General features: G+C 37.2%; 1 long non-coding RNA gene across 16 annotated transcripts in view; it reads right to left on the bottom strand.

The window, feature by feature from the left end:
• LOC104913987 (uncharacterized) overlaps window positions 1–16,994 on the bottom strand; it is a 517,821-nt gene that overhangs the window by 201,274 nt on the left and 299,553 nt on the right. For all 16 annotated transcript variants that reach the window (XR_014887671.1, XR_014887668.1, XR_014887694.1 and 13 more), the window contains one exon: window positions 9,832–9,901. This is a non-coding gene — a long non-coding RNA (uncharacterized LOC104913987). The remainder of the gene's footprint in view (window positions 1–9,831; window positions 9,902–16,994) is intronic.

Here is a 16,994-nt window from a genome sequence, read left to right as displayed (position 1 = left end):
CCTCCATGTCCCACCCTTACATGGGCTCCCAGAGCAGGGGCTCAGGACAAGCCGAGGAGCCATGCAGCACTGCACAGACGCCTTGAATCACATCCCTGAGCCACTTTGGTATATCCAGTAGCTCACACAGCTAATAAATAATGCATTCATCAGACAGACCACATGTTTACTTCCAAAGCCAAAAACCCCACCTGTCTGGGAGCCACGCTCCACTCCTTTCTTACCAGCATCAGGCTGCTCGCACTTTACAGAAACACTTTAGGAGCTCCTTACAGAAGGGCAAAGAGAAGGGAAGGAGCTGCCTACACCTTCATGGGTGCATCAGGTGTTCAGATTGCTTTCTGTTCACATTGTTGGCCTCAATCTGAACACAGCATGACACTTTAAATTGCTTTAACTTTGCTTATTTTACAAAACACTAATTTTTCCAATCAGACATGGTCTCTAATTATGTTGCTCATATCATCTTGTTTCAGGGAAGAAATTAGGGCACTGTTTTCTCACAAATGAGGCTAAGAATGTATGGGGACTGCATGTTTTGACAAGAGCCTTATAAGCATTACATAGATGCAGCACCAAGAAGTTTATGTATTTAACAATCTGCAGTGGGGCTGCTCATTAAGAAGCCTATGGTCAAAAAGCTGTTAAGATGCCTCTGGATCAGAGATTTCTATTTTAATTGTTACCCACATGCTGTAAATCAACAAACTGCAGGCTCCTAAATGCCCAAGTCATTTTGGGAAAACAGTAGCAACATGTCAAAATGTTACACCAAGTATGAGATCAGTTCCTGCACTCACCACTAAAATTTACATTAGGGACCATTGCTATACTTTTACTTCAAAATCGAAATAATAAAAGAGATACCCATACATTCTTCTTGTAGCAGAAGCTGAAAAATTCAGCAGGGCAATATACTTCTTACAATATAATAATGCTTCTCGAAGAACCCTTTATCACCACAAGAATCATGTACTTAACAAGTAACATCCTGAGTAAATGCTATCTAAAGACAAAAATAAATTTTTAACAAAATCTCACTGTGGCTGTACTGAGACTGCCAGCTGTGTTATTTCAGATGGACTCAGGTATGCAGTTTGGTCTTCAGGTTTATGTGGGCAATAATCAATATATACCAATTACTACAGAGAGTTTTCAGACACTGCATTTCTATAAATACAGTTAAGAGACATAAAGGCAATATGTGAATTTAGGTAGTCTGAGCTTAGTTCTTTACTGTACACAACCTGGAAAAGGATATTTGGCAGTAGGGCTGAAGAGACTGGAAAGAGAAATGGTCAGATATGTACCACTGGATAAATCTAGCCTGAACAGAGGTCAAAATTATTACTATTTGCTCAAAAGAGCAGAACATGTTACTGAGTGTAGAGCTGAACATCTGCATTGGTTCACTGGTTCCCTGTATTCAAGTTCACAAAGATGTCCTCTCACACAGCTACATCTTCAGTAGCAGTCCCCAAACACAAGGATTTGGAGAAACGGCTGCTGCTTAAACCAGCTTTGCCTCTCTGAATGTGACCTTGGTACAAAATCGTCAAAACTACCTTTGGTGTTCTTTTGCACAAGAAGTAAACAGGGGCACTTTTGAGCAATTTGGTCATAATTCAGTTCAGCATAGCATAAATTATTCTTTAATGAAAACTCTACATACCAGCATCCTCCTCCACATAAAACTCTCAAGTAACACAGGTGAAAGTGAGAGTTCAAAATACTTGCAGAATAAATTCCTTTCAACTGTGTACATTCTGTCTATTTGGGCTTTCTAAAGAGGTGGTAAGGTTGGAAATGGAAACACCTTTAAAAAATGGAAGACTCATGGGCCAATCTGTGATTTAGAATAGTCATCATGGATCATCAACCCTAGACACATAAATAGCAGAGGCATACTCAAGTTGTAAGTCTTTCCTTTGTGCCCTGGTCACAGGCTACCATGGACTCTGATTCCAAACCCAGACTGAACTCACACAGAGCTTGAGCAAAGCCAAACCCATGGTCTTATGCTAAACCTATGAAAGTAGTATTACTAAATATTTTTTTGTCTTTACAAAGTTGTAGGGGCATTAAAGGAGAAGACTCCTGGAGGGTTTGGTTTGAATAAGATTTACTGTCTACTAACCTTATAATCATGACACTCTTCTCTTGGGTTTCCAGTATACCTTCAATGCCCTACATTCTTTTTCATTGCCATCATGGTGGCAGGAAGTGAAGAATGAAAAAAGAACGAGCGGAAGAATGTGTATAGATCAAAAGTATATGAAGGCAGAACAAGAACAATGAAGGGAGCTGCATTTCCCAAATAAATCATGGATAAAAGCAGATAAATAACTCTTAACCATGCAGATAAAGTTTTACTTGAAGGGACTCAAAACACTCAGACAATGGCAATAAATGTAGCATGTTAACTGCATACCAAAAAAAAAAAAAAAGAAAAACATACCCATCCTTCACTCAACCACATAAGTACGCAGTACACAAAGGCTGTTCAGAGTATTAAAAGAAAGATTAGTCTGCTATGCTGCATCTGTTTCTTTTTGATGATGCTTTTGGTGCAATGGTTGGAGTGTATCAATACCAGTTTTATGCAAGACAGTCAACCATATCGGTCAGACAGCCTTAAATTACTGCAATGTTTAGGGGCAAGCTTTCTATGTTTAAAAGGAGGTGCAACAAAGGTAGAAGTGAGCACTGGAATCCATGGCTACTTTTTCTGTAAAGTAAGATATCAATCACATTTGCAAGAAAAGAATTAAGAGACTGGATACAGTAAAGTCCAAACAAAGTTCTAAACATGTTCATGTTTACCCATGTTACAGAACAAAAGAGTATGTTATGATAGAAAAGAGAGGAATCATCTTTGAGGTTTTATTCAGGTTTAATAACTGTTCCTAGAATGATTTCATCAGTGAAAGCCTTGCTCTTACTACTTCCAGAATTAGGAGGAGAGAAGAGGTGGAGGGAGCAAAATAGAGTTAAAATTTGCCTGAAATTTCCATATAAGTATATAATTTGCAATAAAATACAGCTGAAATATCCAGAAGCCTTGTACAGAATTACTTTACCAAAAGATCACTCAGATGTAAACATTTTTATTATGTGAGAAAAGACAAAGCTGAAATAATTTAATTCTTCTGTGCTATGTAACGCAAAAGCATTAGCTTTTCATTCTTGTATTTAACTATGCTATAAAAGTGATATTCACATTGCAATGGGGCCTGCCAGATGTATTTAATTTTAGTTTTATTAAAAATACCAGAAGCTGCTCTTAATAGATAAATGAATGTCATATGAAACCACATCCAAAAAATTAAAAAAATTTCAAGTGCACTTCAACTCCAACTATATCAGTTAAACCACCTATCACAGGTCTCTTGTTAAAGAGTTTCAATGAACTTCAATGAAGTTTTAGAGGTTACTGAGGACTGCTGGTCATTTTTAGAGGACAGATTTGCAGTGAAAACATTTTCTCAGTTTGCTTTTAAATATTTTACCACATTATTTTCCTAAAAATATACAAAGAACTCCAACCTATCTGAAGATGAAGAAGTTAGACGAAGCACAAGACCAAATACAGAAAGTGCATCAGATATGGGGGGGGGAAACAAAAAAAAAAACATAATGACTTCTAGTTTTCACCCCATAAATATATTGGATTTTTTAATATTAGATTAAAATACACCATATCAACTATATTGACTCATATCACTTATATGTGTTTGGCTCTTTTGCACCATTTCAACAATGCTGAATTTCTAAAAACTTGATTTACCTTCTCTGATCAACTGGATTAATGGCAGCTTTATTATCCTGAAGAGCTCAAAAAAAGCTGGATCCAAAACACCCAAGCTTTGTAAATGCATCCAATCCACAGTTATTAAGTCAGAAATATCTCTTTAATTATGTTTTCTTTGGAAAATGCCTTTGGATATAGGCACTCTGGGCTGCAGACAGAAATCCAAATTCTCCCCATCTCTATGGAGTGACTTAGTTCTTAAGACAAACAGGATTTGGCATTAAAGTGGGTTTTTACCAGGCTGCAAGTTTCTGTGTTCGGAACCAGGGTTAAGGCCTTGTATCACACTTAATCTTTACCACGGAAATTGTGGCCACAAAAGGCTGTTGGGTTGGCCAGTGCATCTGCAGTAATTAAGGCAGTCGATCTGTAGGACCAAATGTGTGCAGTGCTGAACACCTGTGTCTCCCAAAGAAACTAATGGGAGTTGTGCTTGGATCTCAGGATTTGTCCTCAGATTTCCTAGTGGGTATTTTTTCTACATGTGAAGACGACAATGTTATGGCTTACTTACAGGAGCAAACACTGCTAGAAACGCCCTAGATTTGGAGCATGTTCGTGTTTACCCATGTTACAAAGCACACTTATTTGCCGCAGAAGCAACATAGCAATACAATGCTGAATGCTACAAAACTGACTAGTGTTCAAACAGTGCATTAAAAGTTAAAAATGCCAGACTTTGTCTAAAACAGACAATATGTTTTATGGCTTTAAAATAAAATCACAGAAGACCTAACTCCATCCAGCTGTTCTTAATAGACTTTTTTTACCCTTTGTTTTTCATTCTCCACCTTAATCCACTTCAGAATTACCTCACAGTCCATTCATTTTTGCTCGTAACTTGATAACTCTTACAAAAACAATCTATTGCACATTACAGAGTAAAAAAAAAAAAAAAAAAAAAAAAACTAAATTAAAAAACAGAGAAGGAAATTTTTAAAATGTATATTGTTTAAAGCTAGTGTTGCTGCTATGAAAATTTGCATAGCAACCTGTAACTGTGCCTGATAGAATTACAAATTTCTCGTGCATTTGAAAGACAGATGAAACAGTCCCACATTTTCTGCATCAGTCACTTCTATTTGGTTCAGCTCAGAATAAAAAATCTCTCATATTTTGCTACTAATTGAAGAATTAATATAAAAAGATTGAACACCTGTTGCTCTGTTGGAGGAAAACAGCGATTACAATTACAGTGGACTTACACTATACAAGAATTTTTTAAAATAGAAGGGGAAGAAAACATGCTGGTGACCAGGGTCTTTTTGAATCTACAGAGGGTATTACAGCTTTTATTCAGGTTGTGAGTGACCCCTGTTAAGCATCCTTGGTTCATGAAGGTCTACTTACTACATCCCTGTTTAGTCGCTGCCCCATTAAGCATTTTCTATTAGCTTGGAGTAGCTCTGATTCACTCAACATCCTCTCTCTTTCACTTACACAATAAGACAGGCTTAAAATCCACTGTGCATCCCTCTAACTGTCACACAGATCCTCTTTATCAATTTCCTATTACAAACATTAATCACTGAAAATAACTGCTATTAAAAAGAGACTAAATCCATTTTCATCTCCTCCTTTTATTTGTTATCTAGGAGAGCGGTTTGGCAAGCCTTACAGTGGAGTAGAAAAAGTCAAACATAGAAACCTGTAAGTAACTGATTTTTTTTAACAGAACTGAAAAGAGAACAATAAGCACAATACGAGCAAGCATTGAATCCACTTAAAACAAGAATCCTTAACTTTTCTTGCTGCAGGAAAAAAATGAATGCTGACAATATCAAACATTTTGTTCTGGTTACATGCAATAAAAGTAAAGCAACAAATGCCGTGCTACCAAAAATCCTGTAGAAAGAACTATTTGCTGTTAAGTTGGGAACTGTAGGATCATAGCCCGCAGTGCTGTGTGGGACAGTCATGTTTCACTCTCTCCTTGGCCCACAGGGATCTGATGTACCTACATCCCTCATCAACAGCAGTCCCACAGCCACATCACCACGGAGGCATGGCTCAACTCTTCTGTTTTTTATCAGCAGGTCTTAAATCATTAATAGGCAAAATTATTGCTATTATCATTACTAATAAAAAAGATTCTCTCTTTTTATAGAGGACAGAATCAGTTTTTCACAGAGTGAGTACCACTGGCTGGTACAGGTGCTCTTTTTGTGGTGCTAATGCCTTCTATCACATTGATGGGATTGAACTCATCTTTAAGGCCTCACATGAAGAATCATGGTTGATAAAACAGCATCATCCTTGTCCCTTTCATTTCATACCTGCTTCTAGGAATGCCAGGACTGTGAAAAGACTCACTATCCTTTCTTTGATAAATACTTGCTTATGAGATGTATACATCTAGTGTTTGTTTGGTTTTTTTTTTTCCTTCTTTTTTCCCCAAGATAAAGAAGACTGAAAAAAACACGAAACAGGAACGTACAACTGTACGACTTAAAACATAAACAACAGCAGAACTCCGTAAGCACACTTTCATCTTCAGTTCTGACTGGGATAAAATATCTGTTTTGCTAGTGCATTCTGGTCCCATGTCTTTAAAAATGGTGTACCACAACTGGGTAGCACAGGGACATTGTGCTGCCTTGAAGAGGTACCCAGCACTTCAGAATAGCTCACATAGGGCACATGACTTCTCAAAGTCCTGCCAGCTAACAAAGATGTGTTAGAATTTCAGTAGGGGCCAGAAATAACAGCAGCATCATGAGTCAGGACTCAGATAGGCTGATAAGCTGTGTCAGGACACGGATGGTGAGACTTCAAGATGAGATCAGGCTGAGAGGCATATGAATCAGGAAGCAGTGAAAACATAGGCGGTGTGGCAGTGTCTTTGGAACACTGAGTTGTGTGTGTACAAAGAAAGCAAATCACAAACGCAAAGAAGATGAAGACCAACTTGTGATACTGCCCCTTGCTATCCAATCAGCAATATTTTTGGAAAGTGTTATAAGGACATAAATATTTGTACTTTTCCCTTTAAAAATAATGTGCATCTGAACATAAAAAAAATTGAATGAACTTTGCAAGATAGCCTATTTCTATGGAGAAAGGATAAAGCATTAAATACTTGATATTATTTATGAATTTATAAATCAAAATACAATTTTAAGGTTTTCTGTTATTGAAATTTAAATGATCATCTTTCCTAAGTGTCTACAGTAAATAATCACAGTCCATTAAGACAACATGTTAGAATTGTTCATAACAGGATGCAAATGAAATAATCAAGTAATCAGGACTATTTCAACATCAATAAAGCCTCAGAGTGATTATTTTGTACAGCCATGACACAATACCTTTTTGCATACTTTCCCTGATCAGATTAAAGTGATGATGAATTCCTCGATGGCTCAAGTGTGCTCCAAGGAAAGCTAGAAGGTTGTACAGTTAACTCCCAGGGTGTAACTCTAAACCATACAACCTACTACCTCAACCCGGATGCACACAGCTTCCGACGGTGACCATAAAGTCTTCTTCACTTCTTCAGCCTTTCTTTGAAATGTGACAGCAGCCACAGGCCTATATATTTCCCATGGGGGTAGGCTTTCAGCTGTTGAAATAGTCTGCAGTTATTCCCCATTTTTTCAGATGACAAGGTATACTCTTAGACAGATTTTTCAACTGGGTAGAGATTATTTTCTATAATGCCTATATGCATATAAATATATAATGTATGTATAATGTATGTTTCTATGTATGTATTTATACGTACTTATTCGATAGGAATGATGCAACTACATTTTTTGAAAGAAACAACCATTTGGTCTTATTTTACAATAAAATTCAAATCTGAATGTAAATATCTTTTTTTCTAGCGTAATCCCTTGTAATGTTGTATTTATTAAAAATGGCAAATGGTACACCCTACTCTTCCTCACTGAAAATGTTACAATTCCCTCACATCTCTCTTTAAATTTTAATAAGATATTAAGCCAAAGGTACTTGAAGCTACAGATGACAGAACAAGTCACTTAAATTTGAAGAAGAGGCAATAGACAAGAGAAGCATTCCAAAATCAATATATAGTTTTGTTTGAAATGCTCACTTGGGTCTGTTGTCAAATTCCACTGAAGTGCATGCTACATAAACTTTTTGCCAGATCACCATACTGACACAGACCCATAGAAGCGAGCTTGTGCAGTGCGTTTCAACACAAGATCGGATCTACGGGTTTATGCCAATTGGCATCACTGATTAGCATTTTCCTTTTAAAGTTAGACACAGAAGACTTTAAACAAACAAACATAGAAAGCAACTGTAAGGACAAGTATTTGAGAGTAAAAATACTGCAATCATAAAGAAGGCTACTTAAAACTGCATAAATGGTGGATGCACCATTGTTTTGACTTTGGCTGGAATTAATATCCTATTGAGCACACTTCGTGTTACCCATGAACTCTCAAATCCCAACAACTGGAATTGAATCATACTACAGCACACAGCCTGCAAGACCAGAATCCAAAATTGCATGTGGCATAATAGTGAACAATAAAGATTTGTATTCTGTGCCTGAGCCCACATTTTGTTCTGCAACTTAAAATAAACATCACCCCACTAAATCTGAAATGCAATGAGGCACACTGGATTGCAGCTCTCATACAATGTTAAAAAGACTGCTTAGCTATTTCTTCATTCTACAGAGTATCTAAGTACTGATTGACTATAACTTGTTGATTAAACAATGCCTATTAATCAAAGCAAAGAAGTTAATGTGTATATTTTATTCACTAATCCTCCCATCAATGCTATTCTCTAATAAAAAGATTGCAATCGAAGTAGAAAAGCAATCTTGCAAAACTTCAGGGTTAACTCCTACAACAAATGCTTTCTTCTTGTGACCAGTAAGCAGTGAAATATAAATTATCAGTCCCTAAATGTAGGATGTCCTACTGAAAAAGATCAGTAACGATCAGTAATGTAAAAAGGTGAGACACAGACGTGGTATTATAACTTGTATATTTTAAAGGAAAACATTTATAAGCACTGCATCATAAAGCATAATATCTGACACAGCAGGCATAAGAAGCTGGTATAAATTTAAAAACAGGTACTGTAGAACAGTCCCTTCTGATTTTAGCAGCTTACTGAAATCTGTATCTGAATAAGTTTTTAATGCCTGACTTCCACTGTTTTCCACTGAAGGCCTAATTCTGTCATCATTTGTCGGGCAAAACTCCTTTTAAGAGAATGAGCGCTGCCAATAACAAAGTTTTTGAATCAGGCCATTGCTTCACTTTCTTGCAAACTGTAACATCTATTTCGGTTCAGTAACGACAGCTGAACATTACTAAGTGGCCCTTTTATTTTTTAATTTAGTTGATTTAAATGCTACATTTTCCAGTATACTCTTCTGCATTTTAAAAATAGTGTCAACTCCTTTTTATTCTAGAGCAGTATGTTTTAAACCTGCTTTCACATCATACACAATGCTTCAGCATTCAAAAGGAAAGACATTTTTGTAATTATTTTCTGCTGATGCTTGAGAGAATAAGTAAGGCAAACCTCAAAGTACAATATTTCTCCTAGTATCAGAAATAAGTATGTAGATTGCATATTTAATTTACTGAATGATTGTAGTAAGTGCTATAAAATGGCTTCTCTATTTTTCTTTTTTCTTATTTGTAAATAGAAGAGGCATTCCACATTTCACAAGGACTTGATCTAGTATACTCATTTACTAGTAAATGTATTTGTTCAATAAATGTACTAGTAATATAAATATAGCAGTACATGTATTTGTGAAACATATTTACTAGGCATAACAAGAAAATAACTTGTATTTTGATTTTTCAATTTATTCTAAAGCTTCGTGGAAACAATAACTATAAGGGCTACCCAAACTGCAATAATCCCAACAGAAAGTAATCACAGCAAAGGTTTTATACGTATCTATAAAATGATATTTGTAGGAAGGAAAGGAAGGAAATTCTATTAAAGCTAATCTGCTTCATGTTATTGTCATGAACTTTAATTTATAACAGGAAAATTATTTAAGATCACTGTATTACCTTCGCTGCATTCTGTTCTGGTACAATTAACTTCTTCAGTTTCCTTTTTCTTTTGAATTTTTTTCTTTCACTAAAATGAATGAGAGAGAAAGATTTTGAAGTAGCTGTTCTATAGAAAGTGTTTCCAGAACAACAGGAAACCTACAAAAAATTAGAAATTATGCCTTTAATATATAAAACTGTCACACTGCTTACGCCCCTCTCAGGGCCATGGGAAGACATGCTGTCAACACACACACTTTGACAAACGGATGATTTCATTTAGCATTTCCTAATACTATTACACCTCACAAATATTTTATTTTTAAGAGGAATACCAGAAGTGAAGAATGCTTCACAAAAACGAAGAGTTTTTATCAAATGATGAATACAACAAGATAATTTGGTACGGAACTGCACACAAAGGCTATGGCTTAAATCAAGAAATGTTGCAAAACTTAAGGGAATAAATACTATCAATATCACGAACCATAGAAATTTTTAAAAGTTCTTTTCAGCAAATGAAAACACAGGCTTCTCAACAGATACAGACAGTAATGACATAGAATTATTCCAAAAAACACGACTTGGGAAGGAAGTATCATCATAAATCTAAGGAACGCTTTCTTGTACAAAATGGGTGAATGGAGGTATATGTGTCATATACATAAGATCTCCATCCATAGTTTCCCAGAATTCATTGCAGAACAACAAAAATATAAGGTAGCAAAATTAGCATCAGATCTTTGGACTTACTATCTAAGCACTTGTGCATAAAAAGCGAAGTATTAAAAAGCAATTCTATTTTGTGAAGCCGCAATATATTTACAGCCTTTTCATTAGACAAGCATCTATCACGAACATTTTGATAAATACATCAGAGTTTCTGATGAAAAAGACATTGCAAATTTCAAAGTAATTTCTAGCTGAAGATTTCTGTATTTTAAATATAAATTTAAAAGACCAGGAAAATAAATAAATAAAGAATCCCAAACAGATAAAAGACTGATTTGACTGAGCATTTTAAAATACGTCAGTCAAACTGAATTTTGCTACAGACTGCTCTAACTGCCAAGTAATATGTTACAAAAGACAGACAAATGTTGTATCAAACAGGGTCTACTGCTAAAGCGTCATATGCTCCAAACTTGCTTCAACTTCACATGCAGTTATCACAAACACTCTGAATGGATATCTTAAATACTGTTTTCAGCTATTCCTGGACAAATGCTGCTTTACCGAACATCTTAAAATAGTCACAGTTACTAGCTGCAAGCCAGGCTTACTTCATGAACGTCCCAATAATGTGCCTTTTATTCCAGGGCTTATTACAGTGATTTCTTTGTAGTGGATTTATATACAAAATTGTAAGGAACTCATATACAAATTAACTCAAACATAAATTTAATATACTTGATACAAGAGCGATCCTTTCATACCGGTTAGCAAAATTTTTTCTTCCTCTCTTTAGAAACCGAAAGCATGAGTCACACTTTAAAAAAAGAATTTACTTTCCTTAGCAACCAGATCGAAATACCCACAACTTTCATAGCAAGAACCAAAGCTTATACTGAATAATGTAACATTTCAATCTTTGCTTAACTCCAGTGCTTAGCTAAGATAAAATGTGCCTAAGCGCTTATTTCCACAGATCCTCGATTTTTGTTTACTTTCTATTTTTAGCAGCATTAGCTTAAACACAGCCCCAAAAAGTTAGTTTTAAAAAAGTGTGAATGTCTATGTTAAAATTAATACACAAGGACTCAGTTTCAAAACAACGTTTAAAATGGAACAAAAAAAAAGGAAAAAAAGGAAAAGAAGTTATACCTGATATGAAAGGTACGTTTTCACCCAGTGGCAAATTTTGCTATATTAGCAATAGCAAAACAAACAAACAAAAAAATTGCCTTCTTTCTCTTTTGTTTTTACTGAAAGAATAAATCTCCTGGGCTCATTTTGCTACACTGCTTTAAGAAGCTCTAACACATCCTGATGTCTCTGCAGTGAAACATGCCAGGTTTTTTTTTGGAAGCAGGAGAGCCACTTTTTTTTTCTGCACTCTTGTATGTAGGACAAACTCAGATTTGTTTCTTCTTCTGAGGGCTCCTGTTATTTCTCGGAAGAAGACCAGGATGCCTGTCTTCTCTCTCGCTCTTCTCGGAATTCCAGGCACAAAGCACTGCGCAAAAGCTGCACCAATCCTTGCCGCCACCGCCTGCACAGTGCGAGAGGTGGGGAGAGACCAGAAAATTCACCTCGCCCCTGTGCCGGTTTTATAAATGGGGATTGCACAAATCTGCCGAAGCAAAGGGGTGAAAAGGCAGGGTGCCAGTTTGCTACACTATGCTGCAATGAGCTCATGTTCAATGCTGTCGCCCCATTTGCCCAGTTCAAACGCCTGTTCATTAAACACGGGGAGAAAAAAAAAAAGAAAAGAAAAAAAAAAACAAATCACTTTTATCCTTCAGACACTCAGGAGGGCTGTTCTGAACTACAGATCAGCAATAAAAAAATACAACACGTAGTTTAAAAATGCAGTTATGAAGTCTAAATATTCTGCTTATATTTTCTTTTTTCTTTCTTTCTTTCTTTTTTCTATTTGGAGATAAGAAGCAGAATTTATCAGGCGTGAAAGGGACAGCCTCCTGGTGGTGTGCCAAAAAAGCCAGAATAAAGGCAAAGTTGTGCTTCAAAGCTCAATCGCTTGCTGAGTCTGGCTAAAGTCAAGTATTAAGATCCACCATTTTCTGAGCCATGTAAGAAATGAGGAAAAAAGTCAGAACGAGTGCTGCTTTCCAAGTCTCCGTTGGCACCATCACAAAATCTCAGCCGTAAGGTCACATGATGCTCTGCCAAATGTGGAGTGCATTCCCATAAACCATTCTGCTGATACTGCGAAGGCAGCTATTGTCTAGTTTAGACCCAAAGTTCAGCCCACTCTTCATTGAATTAGCTGAAAAACGCATCACCTTTGGGGGTTGGGAGCCATGGAAACGTCTACCTGGCAGGCTGCCCACTTTTGCTGCCCATCAACCAGAGATGGGATTGTGCTGCCTAATGTAATGATGACTAGGAATGTGAAGAGTCGTCCAAAGTGAATCTGATTCTCGCAAAGCCTGCTTCATTTGCACAGCAAACTCTGGCTTCTTGTCGTTAAAAAGGGGAGGGAAAGGAAAAAAAAAAAAAAAGGCTTTACACTAAATGTAGCAATTAAAGGTCTAGTAAACATGCCTAGTCTGCAACTTTCCTTCATAACATGCTGAAATGGTTCCCAAACTAAAGGACTTGGTGCAATGCAAGCTTTCTGATTTAAAGCAGCTCATGCTTTTCCTGAGTTAATGTGGCGTCCCCAGGACGTTTTTTTTCTGCTTAAGGAAAAGAAAAAACACATAAGAGAGCTCTCATTTCTTCTCTTCTTTTTTACCTCCCTTTATTACCTCCTGATTTTATCTAGCACAAATTATACATGTGTGCAGCAACACCCACTAGTAACAATGGGGATGCAATATTGCTGCAATCCTTCTGAAAGCAGTCTCCTGAGAAAGCTGGTCATGTCTCCAGCAGCACAGACCCTTTCATCTGAGCCCTCTTGTAGTCATCCGTGAGTAGGACAGCTGCTCCACAAGTTTGCAAACCAGCACGTCCAGACCAATCAGCACCCTCCCATCTTCAAAATGCATCTAATCCCGTTTTCTTGAAAAGATGCAATCAGACAAGAATTTTAGAAGATAGAAGTTATTTAAAATAAATTAAGACTACTACTAATTCTTAGTAACAGATTTGAAATTTCAATTTTGCCATCTATTGTTCCAGTGTAAAATGTCACACAAAATGTTAATTCCAAATGAAAATACCATGCAAAATATTGAGCAATAAATACGCACGCTGCCAGCACGTAAAAAGTTACGTAGGAGAATTTATCTTGGGGCTGTGCTGTGAACAGATGAAAAAAGGTCCACTTGGTGCTTCTATATCACAAAGTTTCATAGCTACCGCAAAAGAGATGTTAAAAATGAGATACTCTCCATGGTTCCCACACTAATAAACATGGAGCCATGGGAGAAGCTGCTCTGCATTAGCATCCGCAGACAGTCGCACAAGCGCTGCTGTGAGGAGGAGATTGCATGCTAAAGAGTTTATGGCCAGAAATTAAGGAATGGCAAACAAAATGGAAGACAACAGGCTGGAAACTGCAGCAGGAGAGCAGAAAAAACCATTCCAGGGATACCACAGGCAGTAGTCACCTAGCTCTGCTTCCTTTCTGCTTTTCAGTGCTTCTTTCTGATTTCATTGTGTTTACCTGGAGCAAATCAAAGGACCAACATATGAGACAGGGTGCCTTGAAGTGGAGGAGGATGGCTCTTGCAGGCTCTTACAGTTCCACACAGATTGCCCACACCTCTGTCTGGGTGGCTTTTTGCAGAAATCAGGCATGGCAGGGAGGAAGAGGGCATGCAGTGCAGTCTCTGGATGGAGAAGGGCAAGATGGACTGGGTGGAAGTGTTAGGGAACAAAGGGAGGGAAGCAGCCTACTTCTCCTGCCAGACCAGTGCTCCTGAGAAGGCTTGCTCTATCTGATGGTTTTCTTACTGATTTATTTGAGTCAACAAACCAAACAAGATTTTTCTTCTTCTAGCAGGGCATGGGGGAATCAAGCTCATCTTGCTCCATCTCACATTTTATTATTATTCATAAAATTGTTTAGACCAAAATACTTAATTGTCTTTTAACAGGCCTCAGAAGTTGCACTCAGAAATGTGTAACCTCCAAACCTGCTTGGCACCTTAAACTAAGGTGACAGGAAGGGTTCCTTTAGAACTGACTAGAAATCTCCAACTGAACTACAATGAATACATATTCTATTCAAATTTATCCCTATTATTATCAGTGATGGTATTTAAAAGGACAAGGAAACAGTTCGTATTTCAGATCTCTAAAGGATGATTGGCACTCTTACTGCCAGAAATAATGCTCAGTAGTGTTTGAGGGGTGACAGGCATGGAAATCTGCAGTCACTGCAGTGTGGAAAAACACTTCAACATGCAGCTAGCACTCCACAATGGAGCACTCCCATCTCAAAAGCAAGTATTCCAAAACAGGATGTTAAAATGCTGTTAAAAAAATCACTTGCATATGTGCTCGGCAAATTATAGATGTGGATGGATCACAGAGTGCTTTGCCTGTGAACTAATGCAAGGATGACAGAAAGGGAAGCAAACAGACGTATTTGCCAGAGCAGTCTGCCTTGTTCTGCAGTTGGAGTAGGACAGAGCAGAGGGACTGGTTCTTCCCCAGCAGGCAGGAAAAGAATGGCAAAGAGAAAGGAACACCTTGAGGTTTTTTGCATGTGTACTGAGCTGCCGTGGGACAACTGGCATCCCAGCCATCCCAGCTTAACATGCAGATGTATAGAAAGGACAAAAACAGAGACTTCTCTGGGCAATGGCATACTATGGGAGATGAGAAAAAAGGGGAGTGGAGATCGGGAAAGAAACAGGGCAGCACTCTCAGAGAGAATCATGGAAACACAGAATCGTAAAAGTTGGAAAAGACCACTAAGATCACTTAGTCCCACTGTCAACTCATCACTACCATGCCCACTAACCACATCTCTCAGTGCCATATCTACCCTTTTTCTTGAACATCTCCAGGGACAGTAGCTCCACCACCTCCCTGGGCAATCTGTTCCAGTGCCTCACTACTCTTTCTGAGAATAATTTTTTTCTAATATTCAAACTGGAACAAGTGAAGTAGGCAATGTTTACTCTTTCATGCGTTCATTCTTAAACACAATAATATTAAGTACACTGCTGTTATTACTACAAGTTAAAAGTTGAGAACACACAGTGAACACAAAGTGAAGAGGAAATGAAAGTAATGGATATATTACACATTTCTTCTTAACTTTAATGTACTGTATTGCATGCTATAACAATTCACATTAGAAAGGCCTTAGTTTACAAAATGCACTTCCAAAGGCCCTAGTATATAAAAATTATTTTCAAAATGCATGCAAAAAAAATTTATCATCTGCTAGCTACTTTCATGTTATGTTCAAATGGCACTTTGCCTTCCCATTTTTTCTGCCGTAAGGTTAACATGACCAAATTAAGAGACTAAAGCAAGATGCTCCACGGTAAGAGCCAAAGATGTCAGTCATCATAAATTTAACTATAATTTTCCTGTTCCTGAAATTCTTGCATTTAAGTTCTTTTTCCTCTAAACTTGTCACAGTGTTATTTGTAACCTATTTATTTATAAATTTTTAAATTATATGTTTTGCCACTTTGGCTCTACATCAGGACACCTGAACTTAACAAACTTCTTTCTGTTTTGCTGCTGGAAAAGAGAATATTTTAAAACTGATAGCAACAGAAACTGAATAATGCACAGCAAACATTCTTGTTCACAGAGGAAAACCCTTCTTCACAGATTTCTTAAGAAGGCCAATTATTCCCTTAAAAATGCAGATATTCATAAAGAGCAAAAAATGCAAATATAATGAATTAAAACACCTACAAAAAATTCAAACGAGCCTTTTACAAAAAGTATTTTGCAGTACCATTGCAAACAGGAGCAAGCTTTCTGTAGATCAAGATGAAGTGCTGTTGTTGTGGAATAAGCAACATGGCTACATTGCTGGAGTAAGGCTGGCGCTGAGACAAGGACAGGTTGAGGCCAAAGCAAAAATCAGACTGTTCCCCATTTTTCACCCTTGGAGGTGATCATTCAGGCACAGAGAGGTGTAGCATTTTCTCCACAAGCAACAAGACAGTACCTCAGGTGGATAAAAAGGCTGTGGCAGTCTAAACTACCAACCCAAATATGTGATGATAGGAAGAGCTTTGCTGTACACACTTCCTTCAACATACTTGTTTCATCCTCCATTTATTTCACCAGTTACTCTAGAATCATTAGAAATGTGCAGATCAAAAGGTACCACATTTAATTCTCTCATATACACAAATGTCATACATTCAAAAACTCTTTTTATGTGTTCTTTAAAGGTCTAAGTGCAAATATGGCTCAGTATTATCAACATTAATGGGATCTGAAGCACCTGTACTTCCTAAATTTAAAAATTTGTTGCATGCCACTCTTCTAAATGCATGACCAGCATGGCAGTTAGATTTTGTTGTTGTTGTTGTTGTTTGTTTGTTTGTTTGTTTTTGCAGTTCTAGAGA

Source organism: Meleagris gallopavo, chromosome 1, assembly GCF_905368555.1.
Source record: "Meleagris gallopavo chromosome 1, MGAL_WU_HG_1.1, whole genome shotgun sequence".
In the NCBI taxonomy this organism is placed as follows: Eukaryota; Metazoa; Chordata; class Aves; order Galliformes; family Phasianidae; genus Meleagris; species Meleagris gallopavo.
The sequence above is the reverse complement of the archived record's forward strand: the minus strand, read 5'-3'. Positions and strand labels throughout refer to the sequence as shown.